Genomic DNA, 22500 nt, shown 5'->3' with positions numbered 1-22500 from the left:
ATACAAATCTGTTAAATAACCGTTCGGAGCTAGGAGCATCTTGCATACATCGCACAACCCGTATGTTTAAATATTTTAAATAATAATATTGTGAATATTCCTAAATTTTTCAAATTTTAATTCTTTATACCCAAATAACAATGAATATACCATACTGGTTTTTAATTCAACATACATAGATTACTATAAATCTTCTTTGCAAACTTAGAATTAAATTCTCCCTTTTTTGATATTCTCCTATACTAAATAGTATAAATTCTATGTCCCTAAAGAAATTATTCGGTTCACCTTGATTATCTCACTTCTTAATATATCATTAACCTAGGATATTTTTACCTAACTAATTAGCCTTTCTCCGCGGGTAGTAAATATTATTTCTAACAGATTCTATATTTTAATTCATTAATAACAATTCACTATGAAATCTGAGTAAGTTACTCTTCTAAATTACTTCCCTTCATATTATTAAATCACCTTCTACTAAACCTACGAATACCTTTCTTCTTTGATTACTCCTCTTCTATTTTTCCTATTATATATATTTGACCCCTAATATATTCACTTGATTAATAAGATTTTGTCCCCAATTAATAAGTATTATGCCTACTCATAATAAGTGATAGCTTTTACTCTAAATTGAATAAATATTAGATTTATAATTTCTCCTTTAATCGAACTAATCAAAATACTCAAAACCTATCAGCTAATTATAAAGTTGATGTATATAAGTTTAAAAAAATCTCTGCATTCTCTAAAAGTGGTCATTATAACCATTTGACATTAACCTAGTTTTCCTAATGCTAAATCTGTTTGCCAAATAGTAGTAATAGGCATTGTAATGTGACAATCCTTTTCTATCTACCTAAATTTCTTTATATGGAACTTTGACATCTATTTCACCCCTATTTCTATAAATAGAAGATCTTTCTTGTTTCCTTTCATTTGTCCATTCTTCTCAGAACCTTCTAGCACTTCATAGCAACTGAATATTATTCAGTCAGTTGATAAACTCCACTACCTTAAACGTTCTTAAAATTTAAATCCACATCTTTGCCTATTTATCTACCTTCTCTATAATGTTATCACTTGATATGAAAATTATGTATTAATGGAAAACCTATTAATGGCTGATGAGTGCTCAGCATTTTGATACTATTGTAATACTTACAACATTTAATAAAATGATGTAGCGTGAAACGATCGTACCAAATTACCGAAGTTATTCTTGTTGCTTATTTTGATTATAATCACCCCATGGATTTATATGGATGACACCATACAAAATTCTGGTGCATCTAACTTAAGTACCATAATCATTTGAATCTAAATTTTGCTGAACTTAAATATATATATATATAACTTATAAATAAGGGCAAACGAAAAAATTTCTAATGCCAAAATATGCCGAAAATTGGACATATTGTCCATTACCATATAATTTTTCACAATATACACGCTACTCGAAAAAAAGCCGACAGAAATCTCTAAAAAATTCCATTATTACCATATCGGACCGATTTCAGGGTTAGTTCGTAAGAACCCTCCCTTCGTCATTGATAAATGTGGCAAAAGAAATAAATGAGATACTTACTCATACCCATGGAAGAAGCAAAACACTAAGTCGTGAGCACAACTAAGTACCCCAAATACATCCAAAATAGAAATACTCCAGCCCATTCAAGACACGCGCGATTTGAACTGAGGCTCTCGTAGAATGAGAGAGTCCGGAAGTGAACACAAATTTATATTTATGTAGGATAAAATGTTTTCGAAAAAAAATGTTTTATCAATGGCCAGCATATTAAAAAATACCTTTAAAGGTTAAAATTATAAACAACTTATAAATAAGGGCAAACGAAAAAATTTCTAATGCCAAATATGCCGAAAATTTGGACATATTGTCCATTACCATATAAATTTTCACAATATGCACGCTATTTCTGTCGGTTTTTTTTTTTCGAGTAGCGTGCATATTGTGAAAAATTATATGGTAATAGACAATATGTCCAATTTTCGGCATAAGAAATTTTTTCGTTTGCCCTTATTTATAAGTTGTTTATAATTTTAACCTTTAAAGGTATTTTTTTAATATGCTGGCCATTGATAAAAAATTTCCTACATTAAATATATATATATATATATTATATATATATATATAATATATATATAATATATATATATATATATTATATATATATATATATATATTATATATATATATATATATATAATAGGGTAAAGTGTAAAGAACCCCTTCGGTCATGAATGACCATATGATTGCACCTAGAAAGTTACTCTTCGAGGCACAAGTTCGGCTACGGTGGTTTATGGAAGATCTTCTGTGATCAAGCGAGGCACAATGTTTGCTGTAACTCTTTTCATTCGCAATTCCTCGCTCAAAGTTCCTTGGATGGATCTGCAGGCTGTAACAGTAATCTCAACAAGTACGTCACTTGTTTAGTGATGGTCTTCCAAGATCAGTTCATAAATCTTCATGCTGTTTTCATTCGTTCAGGAGGTTAACGGTGGCGTGAAAGCCACTCGTAAAATTTTGTTTTGCTCATGGCAGCATCCTTCGGATCTGTATGAAGCATGAGAACTGTTTCAAAGGAAACCCGTCCAGATTGATGCTACGTTGTTTTCCCATTTTGCTTCCACTAGGCATGCTTAAAGAAAAACGCATATGAAATCTTTTGCTCCCCACTTCCTATCTTTCAATAACTATCATTTCAATGCCTGTAAGATTCTTTTTCATCTCAATAAAATAATTATGGAAGCATGCTTGGCGAAAAACACACGTTACATACAGCTTTGACTCCCCCTCCCTTTCTATCAGTTCTTCTTTGTCAAACATTCTTTGTAGTTGATGTCGCTAATGCAACGGGCTAAATGGTTAAATGAGTTTAACTTTTTGACCCGTAAAACTTCTGACTAAAACATATCAGCAATCCCATAATACTTAATTAGTCAGCTCAAATGTTGCAGTGACTGGAATATCTATTTCGCCGAGCCGTAAGTTTTGAAATTATTATCATGAACCATCCTCTCTATTGAACAAATTTTCAAAAATTCTCAAATCAGAAATATGATATAGCTAATTAATCTTTCGTTGATTTACTAGGATTATCTTGCCGTTTTGTTAAAACTGATTTACAATTCACGCACACACTTACACGTGCACCATTACTTTCACAAGATCTCTTAGGATTTTCAAAATCTTTGTCTAAGTGAGTGAAACATACACATATGAATATAAACACACACATTGAAAGATGTTCTCTCACACACAAAATCCGTTCTTTCTGTTTGTGTGTCTTCTAGGATCTCAGGCACCCTCCATCCGATTGCGCTCAAATTTGATATGTAGATACCGACGGTATCAGGGCGTGTATACGTTTTGAAAATATTACAAAAATCGATTCCAGGCTAGAATGCGATTGATAAAGCCGTGGGAACGTGTACTTGTACGCGCAAGTACATCATCTGTTGCGATCGATACTGTTAAAACCATGTTTGTGTTCTCCCAGTCAACAGCCTTATCATTACTGGTACGTTAAAGTCTTCGATTGCATATTTGTGGTAATAAAATCGTTTTTATTTAGAATAGAAAAAAGTCTATCTTTATTTCTTCTTTTGCTGGTGTCTCAAATTTAGGTTAAATCAGAGTTTCTCAAAGGGGAGGCCTATGGGACGCTCGGACAAGTTGTTTTAAGAAAATTTGGTTTAAATGTTTGACAACTCAGCACCGTCCATTGGACGTGGGGGCGGGGGCGTTTTGCTCGTATATATATATATACATATATATATATATACTAAAAACTAATATAAACAGCTAGGCGCAATATATTATCGTAAAGGAAAAATTTAATCGTCACTAAATGTTACTCAGAGTGCCGAAGCACCTACATTGCTAGAAACAAGAGTTAAAAGTTCTTAGCACTGTAAGAAGAGCGCAAAATATATTGAGTGACAGGGGAGGTAACCGCCCACGACCGTCTCTAAAATCACTAGATTAGACTAGTTTAGACTATTTCGTAGGTATCATCAGTTGTGATTATTCAAACGGTGGATTGTTTCGCGAAATCTGCCAGTTTATATATTTTTACCATAAAAGATTATGGATGATTTAGCGAAATGCTAATGTGTATACTAAAAATTAATGTAAACAGCTAGGCGCAATATAATACCATAAAAGAAAAAAATTATCGTCAGTAGATGTGGCTATATTAATTTTTAGTACTTATTAGCATTTCGTTAAATCAGTCATAAATATTTATGGTAAAACTATATTACTGGTAGACGGTTTTAGCCAAACCAACGACCATTTGAGTCGTCACTAATGACGGTGCCTAAGAAATAGACAAAAGAAGTCTAGTGATTCTAGAGATGGTCATGGGGCAGTTACCTACCCCGTCAGTGTATATATTTTGCGCTCTTCTCACAGTATTCTGTCTCTCTTAATCCTTTTTGCCCCTTGTGGAGTATAGGGCCTCAACGGTTGTTTTCCCCTTTTTGCGGTCATTGGCGTGTTTCTTGGCTGCTTCCCATGTCAGGCCGGTTGTCCTGAGCTCGTCCAAAATGCTCCGCTTCCATGTCTGCTTCGGGCGTCCTCGCTTCCTTTTCTCCTGCGGGTTCCAGTCAAGTGCTTGTCGTGTCACATTTGAGGGTTCTTTCCGCAGTCTATATCCGGTCCATCTCCATTTCCTTCGTCTAATCTGAACATGTATGGGCTCCTGGTTGGCCCTTTCCCACAGGTCGGTGTTTGGCATTCTGTCGAGCCACTTCAGATGGAGGATCTGCCGGAGGCATTAGTTGATGAAGGTCTGGATCTTCTTGTAGTTGCTTCAGGTGGCTCTCCATGTTTCAGAACAATACAAAAGCACAGATTTTACGTTTGAACTAAATAAGCGGAGTTTAGTTCGAGTTGAGATGGTAGTGGACTTCCATACCGGCCGAAGAATAGCGAAGGCTTGCCAAGCCTTCTTGCCCTGATGTCCTCGTCTGATCCACCTGATTTGCTGATCTTGCTGCCAAGATAAACAAACTCACTAACGTCCTCCACAGGTCCCCCCTCGATTGTGATTGGTTCTTCCTGCTTGTTGTTGATACGCTGCACCTTTGTCTTTTCCCGGCTGATCCTCAAGCCCATTCGCTGTGAAGTTTCTGTCAGGTGGTCTACCTTATCTTGCATGTCTTGCAAGCGATGTGACAGTAGCGCGAGATCATCTGCGTAGTCCAAGTCCTCCAGCTTGTTCATCGGTGTCCACTGAATACCTTTCCCGCAGGTAGCGTAAGCCGTCCTGGTGATCCAGTCCAGCACGACGAGGAACAGGAGCGGTGACAACTAACAGCCCTGTCTGACTCCCGTGCTGACCCTGAATTCCTCCGACAATCTCCCAGTATGGATGACCTGGCAAGAAAACTCCTCGTAGAGTAATCGAATAATGCCCACGATCTTCTCTGGCACACCACAGTGTCGTAAGATGTCCCAGATTGTCTGCCTGTCTTTGCTGTCAAAGTCGACGAAGCACACATAGAGTGACGTTTGCCATTCCATTGTCTGCTCCACTCTGACGACTCTGAGCGTCGCAATATGGTCCGTGCATGATCTCTCCTTTCTGAAACCTGCTGGGCTCATCTCTGAATTGCTTGCCAATGGTATCTTTCTATCGCTCCAAGATGATTCTTGTAAGGACTTTGCTTGGAATGGAAAGCAAGGTAATTCCTCTCCACTTTTTACACTGTGATAAATCCCCACTCTTCGGCAGCTTCACCAAAATGCCCTTCTTCCAGTCATTTGGGATCGTCTCTGTCATCCATACCAAGTTCAGCACATGGTGCATATAATCGATCATTCTCACAGTATTAAGAGTTATTAACTCTTATTTCTAGGAATGTAGTTACGTCCGCACTCTCAGTCACATTTAGTAACGATTAAATCTTTCCTTTATCCATATATACATACGTACATACATACATATATACATACATACATAAATATATATATATATATATATATATATATATATACATACATATATTCATACATACATAAATATATATATATATATATATATACACACACACACACACACACACACACAGAATGCGTAAGATATTTGAGGACAGATTTATGTTTATAAAAAAAAAACAGATAATAACTTTATTTATCAAAAACTGCTATGAGGATAAAAATAAACTTTATTTTCTGTAATGTTATTCAATAAAGCCACCTTCAACTTCAACGACTGCTTCTATATGAGATCTAAATCATCTACATGCTCGAATCAAGTGGTCCTGGTTCATTTTGAACATTACTCTGACTATGGCAACTTTCAAAGAATCTTTGATGAAGTGGGTATGTTCATTGACCTCTCTCTGAACAACGCTCCACATGTAACAGTCCAATGGATTGAGATCTGAGGAATTAGGAAGCCAAATGTTCGGGGTTATGTGATCGTGAAAATTTTCAACCATCCATTCCATGTGTGATAGTGCAGAGTCTTACTGAAACACATATGGCCTTCCATTGCATACACTGTCTATCCAGGCTTAACAATTATTTCCAGGACCTCAATGTAGGCGGCAGAGTTAACTCTAAGGCCTTGTGGAAAGATGTAAGGAGGCCTCACATGTCCTTCATTGCTGACAACCCCTAAAACTATGACAACTGCAGGAAATTTTGTATGCATAACACTTGGAACTTCAGAAGGGTCTGCACATAACCATCTGTCATTTCTTCTGTTAACCTTTTGATCTTGGTCGAAGTTTTTCTCGTTTGCGAGAAACCAAATCAAATGTTCTGCTGGATTTTTCAGTTTGTTTAAGGGTCTTTTGGATCTGATGTAGCGGTGTTCTTTTGACTTTCTGACAAATTGACCTTTCTTCATCATATAAAACTTATATGATAAAAATAAACCTTCTTTTCTAAAATGTTATTCAATAAAGCCACCTTCAGCTTCAACAACTGCTTCTATATGAGATCTAAATCACCTATATGCTTGAATCAAGTGGTCCTGGTTCATTTTGGACATTACTCTTTCTATGGCAGCTTTCAAAGTATCTTTGGTGAAATGGTGAAATTTATATAACACTTGAATTTATATTCAAGTCTTCTGATGATTTAAGAGCGTTTAGAATGCCTTTATGCTTTGATATTAGTGATATATTTCCATCTTCATTCTCTAACTCCTTACGAACTTTGTAGACGAAAGATCTGGCAACTTTTAAAAATCGAAATATTTCTAAATCGCTATGCTCAGCCTTTATAACCACAATAACAGCATGCCCCTTCATTTCTTGAGCAAGCTGAGGGTGTGCCATTATTATTTCCTGAAACAAAGATTATACAGAGTTAGCAAAAAATGCAGCAATGACCCAACAAAGGTATACTCTTTTACACTTTTACTTATTTCAGTCATTTGGCTGCGGCCATGCTGGATCACTGCCTTTAGTCGGGCAAATCAACCCCTGGACTTATTCTTTGTAAGCCTAGTACTTATACTATCGGTCTCTTTTGCCGAACCGCTATGTTACGGGGACGTAAACACACCAAGATCGGTTGTCAAGCGATGTTGGGGGTGGGCAAATACAGACACACAAACATATACACACACATACGTACATATATATATATATATACATATATATGACGGGCTTCATTTAGTTTGTGTCTACGAAATCCACTCAAAGGGCATTGTTCGGCCGGAGGCTATAGTGGAAGACACTTGCCCAAGATGCCATGCAGTGGACTGAACCCGGAACCATGTGGTTCGTTAGCAAGTTACTTACCAACAGCCACTCCTGCGCCTATAGGTAGGCTGCCTACGCCTATATGTATGGCCTCAAATACCTTACGCATCCTGTATATTTACACACATATACCACACGTACATATATACGTACATACACGCATGCATATATATATATATATATATATATTATATATATATATATATATATATATTATATATTATATATGTATATGTATACATATATATATATATATATATATATATTACATATATATACATATACAAATGTACATATATACATATATACATATGCATGCAGATATCTATCTATGTAACTATCTATCTATCTATCTATCATCTATATATATATGAATTTCTCCCATCTTCTTACTCTGTTAAAATATTTAAGGAAAATTATATTAATGTGTCCTACTTGTTTAAAATTCTATATTTTGTGCAGCTGAAGATAGCACTGCATTTAAATTGATGTAATGATTGGATTGTTCAATTAACTGGAGCCGCTTGAAACGGCCGTACTGCATTACTACTTGATATCCTGTTGCTTATTTTGATTTTATTCACCATACTTCGAACTGTTCGGATAATACCGTTGACTTGGTGCTAATACCGACGATTCAAGTGAATCTTAATATATATTACTAATAATAACTTATATATATATATATATATATATATATATAGGTGTGTGTGTTTGTGTGTGTATAATAAATAAAAAACATGGTGTTGTGTGCAAATGGTTGCATGTACAGTGTCTTGTATAGTGTTTGGGGTACGCAATACGTTTTATATACGTATTTATATTCTACTTATGTGATACGTTTGTGCAATGATACTGGAATACATAGTGTTTAAAATCAGGTGTCTATTAATTTCTGGAGTAATACAGTCTGTATATAAGCGTCGAATATGTGTGCTGCATGAAATATATTGCTACATGTTCACTTCTTCATATAAGCTATAAATATACATTCACAAGTTGCTATATATTCATCTATTCCTGTGTATGTTACATCACATCTATCTATCTATCTATCTATCTATCTATCTATCTATCTATCTATCTATCTATCTATCTATCTATCTACCTATCTATCTATCTATCTACCTATCTATCTATCTATCTACCTATCTATCTATCTATCTATCTATCTATCTATTAAAAGCAGAAGCGATTAGGTACAGCAAAGCACTAGCCATAGATAGAAATAGAGTAGAGGGTGAGCTAGTTAAGAAGCTAGAAGAGGCAATTAGAAGCGGCATCGCATCCGACGTTTTGGCGGCGAGGTTGGCCCTCGACCAACACTTCAACGCCAAACACGAAGGATGTGCTGTCAGAGCTAGGATGCGTGCTCTAAGGAACGAAGGTGTTGGAGCCGCGAGAGAGGCCCGGGTGCAGAGGCGCAACAGGGCAACAAGCCACCATTCGGTCACTGGTAGATGAACAGGGGCGCGAATTGCTCGAGCCAAGTAAAATGTGTGAGGCCTTTCAGCAGCATTTTGGCCCGACTGTTCGGAAAGATGTGGAGGGCAAGAACGTAGGGTGGACTCACTGCCTACCTACATAGCCTACCACGATACTCTCGACAAGAAAGGCAGGGTGCTGCGAAGTGTGCCATCACGGCGGCGGAAGTGCGGGAAGCGATGGCAGAATGCTCGAGGGACAAATCACCGGGTTTGGATGGTCTACCCTACGAGCTTTACAATTGTATGCCAGACTTGTTTGGAGATCTCTTGGCGGCGGTGTACTGCAACTGCAGCAAAACGGGAGCATTCCTGGTTTTGTGAGCCGAGGAGCCGTAACACTGCTGAAGAAAGATCTAAACAGGGAAATGTAATAGATAACTTTAGGCCATCACTCTGCTTAATGCAGACTTGAAAATTTGGCCAAGGTGCTAGCCAAGAGGTTGGCGCTTGTCATCGAGAAACTTGTCGACAAGGCGCAACATGCGCCGTGCCAGCCGGACCATCCATGACACCTCCATCTGATGCGCTACATCATAGACAGGGTAGTTAACGAACCTGGCATGGTGGGGCCCTGATCAACTTGATCAATCAAAAGCCTTTGATAGGGTAGACCATCGATACTTGGAGGCAGTCCTGAGAGCGGCTGGTTCGGTCCCGTCTTCCGCGGCTGGATAGCTGCCTTACAGAGGCATCCGTTCGGTAATTCGCGTAAATGGACATCTATCGAGACCTTTCGACATTGCACGTTCGGTCCGTCAGGGATGCCCCCTCTCGGCGCTTCTATACGTATTGACTCTTGAGCCACTACTGCGGAAGCTGGCGACTCTAAGGGGCATCCCGCGAGAATTGGGATGCGGGACGAGCGTGTCTGCATACGCGGACGACGTCAACCGTCATAGTGTCTAGCACGAGCACATCGAGCTGGTCGGCGAGACACTGAAAAACTACGAAGCGGTGACAGGAGCGAAAATCAACCGGAAAAGTCAGTGGGCTTGCGACTAGGCACCTGGAAAGCAAGCCCATGCCGTCCACCAGCGCCTCCGTCGTGGGACGCTGGACCGACGGCCAGGTTGAGTTGCCTCGGGGTCTGGTTTGGTCCGGACCTCCAAGTGGAGAAGAACTGGAACGAGATAACGAGTAGGGTGGTCACTCTCGCCCGGCAATGGGCCGAGAGAAACTGTCCCTAAAAGGTCGAGCGGAGGTGGCGAACACGTACATCGCGTCCGTCATCTACTAACTACCCTACCTCCTGACCGTCGTACCTTGTCCCGACCCTACCATCACCAAACTACAACGCATCCTCTTTCGCTTCTTGTGGAAAGGATGCGTCCCCGATGGTCAGGCGATCCATTTGCTGTCAACAAACCCGTTAAAAGAGGCTGGGCATGCCGTGGTTGATGATGCGCGCAGACACGCGCTGAGACTGCGACATCTCCTGGCTCTATGTAGACGACGGTGAACAGGTGTGGTCGCCGTTTGTGAGGCACAGCTTTCCCGCAGCTCGTCTCCATGACCGAACTGCAGTCGTGGATCAAAAAGAGGCCGAGGAAGGGCGAATGGCACCGCGAGTGTCGCGTTGCTCTCAAGCAACTCTGCCGTCCTGGTCGACCTTAAGTGACTTCAACACAACCAAAGCATTCTATAGGGGTTTAGTGGAGGGAGGTACTACGACGAGCTCGGGCGAAACTGGACGTCGACGAGGAGTACCTGACCCGCCTGTTCGGGACGACTTTCGGGCCAGGGCCCATGGACAACTTCCAGAGATCCCTGGCCTGGCAGTGCTACCGGAAGCGCTACCCGTTCGGGATAAGCTCTACAGACACGGCTCGAGAAACACGGGGCCGACCTGCCCGAGATGCGGTCAGAGCGACGAAACCGTTCTGCACGCACTCGTGCAGTGTCCAACAATTTCCCGACCTGTGGGCTTATGTCGAACAACTGCTGTCACGTGTGGGACGAGTCGGTTTATCAGCCTGAGTCTATTCGTCATATTGTCACGCCTCCTTCCTTCAAACGGGAAGGAAGAGCTATTTCAATCATCCTGTGGCTATGGCGAAAGAATGTATCTGGTGGACGCGTCTGAAAGGATTGGAGACAAACACTTTCCTCTCTGGTCAATCTCTCATCAACTTCTTCAAGTACCACTTGAAAGGAAAGTGAGAGTAGAGAGGCAAGTTTTGTCTAGCGAATGTTTTTAAAAAAAGATGGGTGAATGTAGCAAGATGGCACGTATGAATGACGAAGCACCTTGAGCATAGTCCTATGAACCCAGAAACGAAAACAGAGAGTTGCTTATTTGCAAAAAAAAAAAAAAAAAAGAAATATAAATTGACTTCATTGACCGAGGTTACCGTGGTCTTTTCCGCAGGCTTTTCTTTCCACGGGTAAACCTCACTGTCCTCCTCTGCCCCTTTACCCTATATTGGACATTCCTGTGATAACGATCCCTATTGATCATTTTTTTTTTTTTTTTTTTTCCTCTCCCCCCTTCTTTTTTTTTTTTTTTTTTTTTTTTTTTAACCCCCTATTTTTTGTCCTCTTTCTCCTCTTTCTCTCCTTTTACGATCCCTTTTGATCGCACCTCCCCCTTCCTTTTTTTTTTTTTTTTTTTTTTTTTAATACCTTCAAAAGAAAAGCTATACCTTGTAATTTGTTCTATCTGTGTGCATCCTGTGTGGCTAATAAAGAAACATAATCTACTCTACCTATCTATCTAATCTATCTATCTATCTATCTTATCTATCTATCTATTATCTATCTACTATCTACTATCTTCTGTCTATCTATCTTTTTCTCTGACTGTCTGTCAGTCCATCCATCCATCCATCCATCTTTCCTTCCTTCCTTCCTTCCTGTCTGTCTGTCTCTGAACTCATCTGTCAACCTATCTATCTAGTCATTTATCTATCCATGTTCCTACCTATATATCAGTTCCTTGTAAACGTCACACACGCACGCATATACACACTCAGACACACACACACTTAGACTCACGTACCAAAGCGAGTGTGTGTGTGTGTGTTGCGTGTGTGTGTGTTTCCGTATATACCTGCGATTGTGAATGTGCAAGTAAATATATGCTGCGTCTGGATGCATCTACCTGTATACGTGTGTGTATATGTTTGGTAATGAATGCTCTATGTTTACGTGCACATAAATGTGTGTGTGTGTGTGTGTTCTACTTGTATCTGTGTGTGTGTGTGTATGTACGTATGTATGTATATTTATATGTACGTAGGTATGGATGTCTGTGCGTACGTATGTATGTATAAATGTATGTATGGATGTATGTACGTGTGTATGTGTATGGTATGTATTTATGAATGTATCTACGTGTTTATGTATGTACGTGTGTATGTATGTATATTTATATGTATGTATGTATGAATGTATGTACGTGTGTATGTATGTATATTTATATGTATGTATGTATGAATGTATGTACGTGTGTATGTATGAATGTTTATGTGAATCTATGTTTGCATTATACATGTATGTATATATGAATTTGTGCATGTATGTATGCGTATATGTATGCGTGTGTGTGTGTGTGCAGTAAGGCTGCTGGCAGACAGAGAATTGCAAAAGTGGTCACGCCTGCGCTGCTTAAGGCTACATGTTATGCGGAGAGTGGTATATATCTATCTATGCACGCTTCACTTCACTTATCGCCCCTTGAAACCGCCATCGACATCACCACCATCGCCATCTACCGCTCGGCCCCGACCCGTCTCCATACCACAGCCAACTCCACCAGCGCCTGCACCACCGACTGTCAACACCACCATCAACGCCATCAACAACCTCACCATCAGCCTCACCGCAACCACCCGTCTCCGCTCCCGCCTCCCAATTACAACAACCGAAATCTATGCAAATCACATCCTTGCCGTCGCCATCACTTTTCATTGTTTCTTCGTCGTCATGGTCGCCGTCGCCGCCGTCACACTCTCCACCGCCCTGACCGTCGCTGTCGCTTCCAAAACCACCGCAGCCACCATCATCACCACCACCACCACCTCCGCCGCCTTCGTTGTCGCTATCATCATCATCATCATCATCATCATCAGCATCATCATCACCTCTATCCTCAATCTCCTGCGTCACCGCATCATTTTCACACCACCATTCAATAGCACTATTATATTGATGATGATGACGATGATGATGACGATGATGATGATGATGATGATGATGGTGATGACGGTGATGATGATGATGATGATGATGATGATGATGGCGGTGATGATGATGATGATGATGATGATGATGATGATGGCGGTGATGATAATGATGACGATGTTGATGGTGGTACTGGTGGCGGTGGTACATTTGCTGATGGTAGTTATGGTGGTGCTGGTATTTGTATTTGTGATGGCGGAGGTAATAGTGATAATGATGGTAGATGGTGGTGGCAGCGCTGTGGCTGCAGCTTCTACTGAAGATGATAATGATGATGATGACCGCCACCATCACTACCGCCACCACCACACAACCACTACTACCATCACCACAGTTTCCAGCATCCACCAGCACCCACCATCACCACTGCTACCTCCGCCGCCACAACTATTACGATCACTAAAACTATTAACACTACCACCACCACTTTCACCGCTACCACTTTTACCACCACCACCACCACCACCACTACCATCAGCCACCACCACCACCACCATGACTTCTACTGCTACCACTTTTACCACCGTCACTATCATCACCCACCATTGCCACCACTTTCACCACTTACGCCACCACCACCACCATTTCCATCACTGTCATTTTTACCACCGCCGCCTTACCACCGCCACTACCATCACCCACCTGCAGCAGCACCACCACCACTTCCACTGCTACCACTTCTACCACCGCCACCACCACTGTTACTACCATCACCCACCACCACCACCACCACCACCACCATTATAACACAACTACGACAGTACCACCATTACAACATCGGCACTACTGTACCACTCCAACACCATTCCCATACTGTAATACTGTTGTTGCACGGTCATCACCACTGCAACACCAATACACTACCACCGGAACACTGATGCCTTTACAATACCACCTTTACTGAAGCGGTGTTACATCGCAACAATGCAAACAGCACCAGCATCACCACCACCACAGACACCCCACCACTACCACCACCACCACCATTAACACCCCACCACCACCACCACCACCACCACCACCACCACCACCACCACCAACCCCTACCACACCACCATCACCACCATTGCCACAACACCATGCCACCACCACCACCACCCCCACCACCACCACCCCCACCCCCACACCACTACTACTACCACTACCACACCACCACTACCACCACCACCACCACCACACCATCACCACCACCACCACCATGCCACCACCACCACCACTACCACCACCACCACCACCACCACATCACCACCACCACACCACCACCACCACCACTACCTACTACCACCACCACCACCACCACCACCAATACTACTACCACTACCACCACCACCAATGCCACCACCACCATTGCCACCACCACTACCACTACCATCACCACCACCCCACACCACCAACACCACACCACCACCACCACCACCACCACCACTACTACTACCACACACCACCACCACCACCACTACTACTACCACTACCACCACCACCAATGCCACCACCACCATTGCCACCACAACTACCACTACCATCACCACCACCACCACCACCACACCACCACACCACCACCACCACCACCACCACCACCACCACCACCACCACCACTACCTACTACCACCACCACCACCACCACCACCATACTACTACCACTACCACCACCACCAATTGCCACCACCACCATTGCCACCACCACTACCACCATCACCCCACCACCATTGCCACCACCACCACCACCACCACCACTACCTACTACCACCATTGCCACCACCACCACCACCACCACCACCACACACCACCACTACTACTACCACTACAACCACCACCACTACCACCATCCACCACCACCATTGCCACCACACCACCACCACCACCACTACCTCTACCACCATTGCCACCACCACCACCACCACCACCACCACCACCACCACCACCACCACCACCAACACTACTACTACCACTACCACACCACCATTGCCACCACCACCACTACACTACCATCACCACTACCACCACCACCACCACCAATACCCACTACCATCACCACTACCACCACCACCACCACCACCACCACTACACCACCCCACCATTGCCACCACCACCACCACTACCACCACCACCACCACACCACCACCACCACTACTACTACCACTACACCACCACCACCACCATCACCACCACCACCACTACTACTACCACTACCACTACCACCACCACCACCGTCACCACCACCATCATCACCACCACCACCACCACCATCACCACCACCACCACCACCACCACCACCACCATCACCACCACCACCACACCACTACCACCACCACCACCACCACCACCACCACCACCACCATCACCACCACCACCACCACCACCACCATTGCCACCGCCAACTTTAGTACCACTACCACCAGAACTGTCACCATCGCTGCTGTTGCCGCCGCCACCGCCGCCGCAGCCACCATCACCACCTCACCACAACTGCTAACACCACCGCCCCCATCCGCTACCACTTTGTATCTACTACCTCACACCACATTACCACCGCAACACCAAAACCACGACCAACACTCCTACACTATAGCAACCCCACCAGTAGCCATTCCACTGTTAAAATCATCATCATCATCAGCGTCGTCGTCATCGTCGTCGCCGCCGTAATAATAATAATAATAATGATAATAATATCGCTGCCATGGCCATTTCCACCGCAGCCCTTCATCGACCCCCCACTGCTATTCTTATATATTCTACTACTACTACTACTACTACTACTACCATCACCACCACCGCCACAGCCGCTGCCACCACCATTATTCGTACCGTAGAATAAACTCCACATTTGAAACCTCGACAAACTACTACTTCTCAGTCAACACTCTTCCTACTCCTCATTTCCTTCCATTTCTCTGCCTCATTCTGTCTCCGTTCCTCTTCTTTCTCTCTGTCTCCTTATTCCCACCTCTCTCTCTCTCTCTCTCTCTTTCTCTCACTACTTTCTTTCCTCTCCCCCTCCCACATTGTCCGCTATGCTTCTCTTGATGGCCTCTGGCACAAACTTTTATACGTCATCGAAAAAGAAGTGTTCAGTGGAGCGTTCATCTCTGTAACCAGTGAAGTGCAGAGTACGCCACTCTGTTAACCACTCGTGATAATAGACTCGACTCTTGGACAGAAACGAACATAATTTCATACCCCAAGGAATTTCTGCCGATTCTGTCGTTTATGGTGTTGCTGCCATTGTTGCTGTTGCTGTTGTTGTTGTTCTTGTTGAAATTTTTTGCACTGTTTCTACATTATGGTAATCCTCCTTTGCAAAATGGCTGGAGAGTTGTCAAAACACACACACACACACACATACAAAATTACCACGCTTGCACGCACACAGAAATGCACAGACGTGTGCGCATCCGGTTTTCACAATCTTCAGTAGTTTGTAGATTGTCGGTTTCATTATTATTATTATTATTATTATTATTATTATTATTAACATCATTATTATTGTTGTTGTTGTTATTGCTGTTGTAACTATTATTATTATTATTATTATTATTATTATTATTATTTGGCAGAATCGTTAGCACGCCGAGCGAAATGTTTAGCGGTATTTCGTCTGCCGCTACGTTCTGAGTTCAAATTTCGCCGAGGTCGACTTTGCCTTTCATCCTTTCGGGGTCGATTAAATAAGTACCAGTTACGCACTGGGGTCGATGTAATCGACTTAATCCGTTTGTCTGTCCGTGCTTGTCCTCTCTGTGTTTAGCTCCTTGTGGGTAGTAAAGAAATAGGTATTTCGTCTGCCGCTACGTTCTGAGTTCAAATTCCACCGAGGTCGACTTTGCGCTTCATCCTTTCGGGGTCGATAAATTAAGTACCACTTACGCACTGGGATCGATGTAATCGACTTAATCCGTTTGTCCACTCTATGTTTAGCCCCTTGTGGGTAGTAAAGAAATAGGTATTTCGTCTGCCGCTACGTTCTGAGTTCAAATTCGGCCGAGGTCGACTTTGCCTTTCATTCTTTCTCGCGCTGTGGTCGATGTGAGCGACTCACCCCACCCCCAAAATTTCAGATTTCATGCCTTTATTAGAAAGGACTACTACTACTACTACTACTACTACAACAACAACAACAACTACTACTACCATTGTTGTTATTAATGGCTAGCTGGTAGACGGTTAGCACAGCATTTCGTTTGTTTTTATTTTCTGAGTTCAAATTCCACCGAGTCAAATTTGCCTTTCATTCTTTCAGGGTCGGTAAAATGAGTTCTAGTTAAACACTGGAGTCTATTTAATCGACTTACTCTCTTCCAGGAAATTGCTGACCTTGTGCCAAAAATTTGAAACACTCATCGTCATCATCATCATAATCATCATCATCATCATCATCATCATCATCATCATCATCATCATTATTATTAGTAGTAGTAGTAGTAGAAGTAGTAGTAGTAGTATTACTATTGTTGTTGTTGTTGTTATTATTGTTATTTACCGTTACACATGTAACGATGTATAACGGTGGTTTCATCCATAATTTGACTATATAAGTACTTAATTAGAGTACTTTAGTTATATGTGTGTGTATATATATATATGTGTGTGTGTGTATCTGTCTGTCAGCCTGTCTGTCTGTGTGTCTGTGTGTATGAATAATAGTGTATAACGTGCACAGCCATTTAGAGAAATGATGAAAAACAAAACTGGATAAACCCATTTCATCGGCCAACTATATCGAGGATGATTAAGATTTCGATGCCGGGAGAAAGTTGGTATCATTCGTTTGCAATGCGAGATCAAGTCTCGCATTCAAGTGAAAACACGCGCGACAGTAAAAAATATTTACGACTGAAATGTAAGAGGCGCGAATGACTAGTGTGACTAACTAAAACAAAAAGATACAGAGAATAAACGAAGAGGTTGTCTTTCGACTTAAAGGCAAATAGAAATAAGGAAAATACCAACGTAGAGAGAAAATATAGGAAGACATTCGTCTGGATACAGCCTAATCAGAGAGAAATATCGGACACGTTTGTTCAGTGTAACATTCGAGAGAGAATCTAACAGAAAGACGTGGTAGACATTGACTGAGCGCGCGTTATGAATGGTAGAGAATAGAGAAACTAGAAAAGATAGATAGATAGATAGATAGATAGATAGATAGATAGATAGATAGATAGATAGATAGATGATAGATAGATAGATATGATAGATAGATAGATAGATAGATAGATAGATAGATAGATAGATAGATAGATAGATAGATGGATGGATAGATAGATAGATAGATAGATAGATAGATAGATAGATAGATAGATAGATAGATAGATAGACAGATAGATAGATAGAGAGACAGAGAGACAGAGAGATAGCTAGAGAGAAAGAGACGGAAGAAAATAGAGCTACAGAAAGATAACATATAGGGAGTGGGCGGCAAAGATAGAATGAGAAAATGATGGTGTAAGTTTTCATCATTTCGGGGTTGATAAAGGAATCAGGTGAACACGGCAGTCGATGTAATAGACATATATATATATATATATATATATATATATATATATATATATATATATATATATATAAGGCAAGGAAGAAAATGGAGAAGATAATTAATTGACAAACATCAGCCTGCAAACATCAACTGGATCTATTCACTAATTACAATCATATGTATAAATAAATAAATAAGAATAAATGAGTGTTTCGTTTTTGGATTTGGTTTGCAAGATTCTTTATAAGAGTTCGTGTGTTGAAGCATATTCTGTTGTGTCTGGGGAGAGTCATTTTCTTTTTGTGCCTTATAATTTAACACACTCACCAGTAAAATTTCCACTTATATCTTATTTCTATTTTGCTAAATTTTCGTTGCGTCTTGCAACCTTTTCAATAGTCTTGACTCTGTTAAATTATAAGGCACAAAAAGAAAATGACTCTCCCCAGACACAATAGAATATATGAGTGAATAATACTATACCCTTACAACTGTTTCTCCTTCGGGGGTCCATCCTGCCAAAGTTGACAGATCATCCCAATATTATACAGAGATTGTACACAGGTTGAACGGACCCCCAAAGTAGAAAAATCTGTAAGGGTATAGCAGTATTCACTCAGTTATTCTTATTTATTTATCTATACATATAATTATGATCAATAAATAGATCCAGTCGATGTTTGCAGGCTGATGTTTGTCAATTCATTCTTCACCACTTTCTTCTTTGTCTTATAAATCCGGGGTAAATTTCTGTTTACCTCCCCACTCATATCTATTATTTAATTGCGCAGAAAGCATTGGGATATTAATACATAAGTGTATATCCAGTAGTATATTGGATATATATTATCCCTTAGATGGTTGTTTAACCTCTTACTCATACAAACCTCTGTGTGTGTGTGTTTGTGTGTGTGTGTGTGTGTGTGCGTTTGTGTGTATCTATGTATGCGTGTCTGTATTTGCCTTTCCCTCCTCCACTGCCTGATAACCGGTGTTGGTGTGTTTATGTCCCCGTAACTTAGTGGTTCGGAAATTTAGCGGATCGATAGAATAAGTACCAGGCTTAAAAGAAAAAGTACTGGGGTCGATACATTCGACTATAAATTCTTCAAGGCGGTGTGCCCCAGCATGGCTGCAGTCTAATGACTGAAACATGTAAAAGATAAAAAATAACATAAGCAACAATTAACACACACACACACACACACACATTGGCTTTAGGTTTGAAAATGTGCCTAGCTCTTAAAACGAATTTTGGCTTTTAAAATACGTATAAAGCAAATTGTTGGTTGTGTGGTAAGAGGTTAGCTTCCTAACCACATGGTTCCAGGTTCAGTCTCACAGCGAGGTACCTTGCACAAGTATTTTCTGCTATAATTTCGGACTATATAACTAAAGCCTTATGACCGGATTTTAGTAGATGGAAAATGAAAGACCGTTGTATGTATGTATGTATGTATGTATGTATGTATGTATGTATGTATATGTGTGCGGGTGTGTTTGTGTTGTGTATGTGCGTGTGTGCGTGTGTGTGTGCATGTGCATGTATGAGTTTTTGTGTTTGCATTTGTCCCTGACCACCGCTTGACAACAGACCGTAACTTAATGTTTCGGCAAAAGACACCGATAGTATAAGTATAATGCTTAAAACAAAATATTACTGGTGTGATTCATGCGACTAAAATTTCTTCAAGGCACTACGCCAGCATGGCAGCAGTCTAATGATTAAAACAAGTAAAAAGTAAAAAAATGATAAATACCATACCGGTTTCAACAACGTTTTCTTTTATTATAATGGGAAATAAAAAATGAGATAAAATCATGAAAGAAAAATAATTTTACAGGAAAATGTCCCATAACGATAAAATATTTAAATGTTCATTAGGTTTCATAGTAAAATTACATGATAAAAAAATCAAGTATTCAATATATATCACAGGAATAGGAAATGATGAAATTTAAAATGTTCGATAAATTTCATAGCAATAATACATAATAAAAATTTTAAAGTTCAATAGATTTCAAAGCAATAAGTCATGTCAGTAAATGAGACATGATAAAGATTTTAAAGAAGATAATGTTTTGTGTAAGTTATTTGGTGCTGTGTAAACGATAATTGTTCATTACTTGCTTTACTGGAGGAACTTTAATAATGTTTCAAGCCGATATTGCCTTGTATGCGTAGGTTTTAATAGGTAGGTTCAAGTTGTGATTGGCTACTTATTCGAAAATAAATCTTGCTTTTGTCTGCTTATGGCCAAGTGCTCTGGTTGACTGACTGCCTGAATACATCATTTACTTATCAATATTCTGGTCACTTATTTGGGTTTGGCAGTGGTTCAGTGTTCCGACTGGCGACGTCATTTCGTTCCTTTGTTTCTTTCCAGCTGCAGTCCATTGTTTCTCTGGACTGAGGTTCTCCGGACGTTGTTTGTTTTAATCACTTGATTTTGTCTTAGATTTATCCAATGTTTGGTTTGGCAGTCTCTCTTGTGATGTCTCTTGTTTCTTCCTGACGTTGCGGTCAGCTGAATGCCTAACAGCATTACCTGTTTCTTTTTTCCTCTTCCTTGCGAGTCCAGTTTTTACCAAAAACAAAATCCAATGGGTCAATCTTAAAGTGCTGAAAACAGTAATTACACCACACACACACACACACACACACATATATATATAACATATACTGGTAGCGAGCTAAAATGTCAAGCAACACCGGAAGCATTGCTAAATACCTATTTCTCCTACCTTGTGCTTCGTCAGTAGCAAATATCAACTAAGAAAAAATGGCCATCACTGACATACTTTACCTGTATTTCTTCTAGCATTATACATCTATTAGAGATGCTTTCTCTAAGCGCATACCACAGTTTATCAGGCATTCAACAACATACCTACTTTAAGCTGGAGACACAGATTATTGTTTTCAATTCATGCTGCTCCTGTCTCTCGTATCAAATTTTGCATTCAATCTACTGTCTAGTTGTGACATTAGTGATTTCGCAATCACTGTTTTACAATTTAGGTAGAGACTGATTTTCCCTTAGCATGCATTCGCTAGTGGATACTTTGCTACTGACGAAGTGGAAAGAGGCAGAAATACGTATTTAGAACTGTCATCACCGCTACTGGGCAGTTTTCGTCTGCGACATATTTCTCTATTATTTAACATTACAGAAGCTTTTTCGAGACAAATATCGAATTTTATTTAGTTTTCGAAATACACACACATACTTATATGGCGATGAGGATAGTAGCTGATCGCAGTCCGAGGCAGACGGTTCTGCAGTTTCTTTCTGAACAACCTGCTTGAATAATTTGTTAATAGTCCGTGCTGTGCATTCGTTCACTTCCTCCATCAAATGCACGTCGTCTGATCAGGAGCACCGTGTACCAGGCGCCAGGTGTCGGAGTGACTGCAGAGCAATGTGAGATGAAGTGCTTTGCTCAAGAACACAAGGCACCTTCCCCGCTGGAGCAGAAACTGAAACCAAGGTAGATACCAGTTATTCGTTGGATGTGAATATCTCTTCAAAAATTGGAGAAAAGAACATAAAGAAAAAAAAAAACAAATGAAAAACTTAACGTTCTTCCAGATTTTCCGTT

The sequence above is a fragment of the Octopus sinensis genome, linkage group LG10, assembly GCF_006345805.1.
Source record: "Octopus sinensis linkage group LG10, ASM634580v1, whole genome shotgun sequence".
NCBI classification, from domain to species: Eukaryota; Metazoa; Mollusca; class Cephalopoda; order Octopoda; family Octopodidae; genus Octopus; species Octopus sinensis.
Note: the sequence above shows the minus strand (reverse complement) of the source record.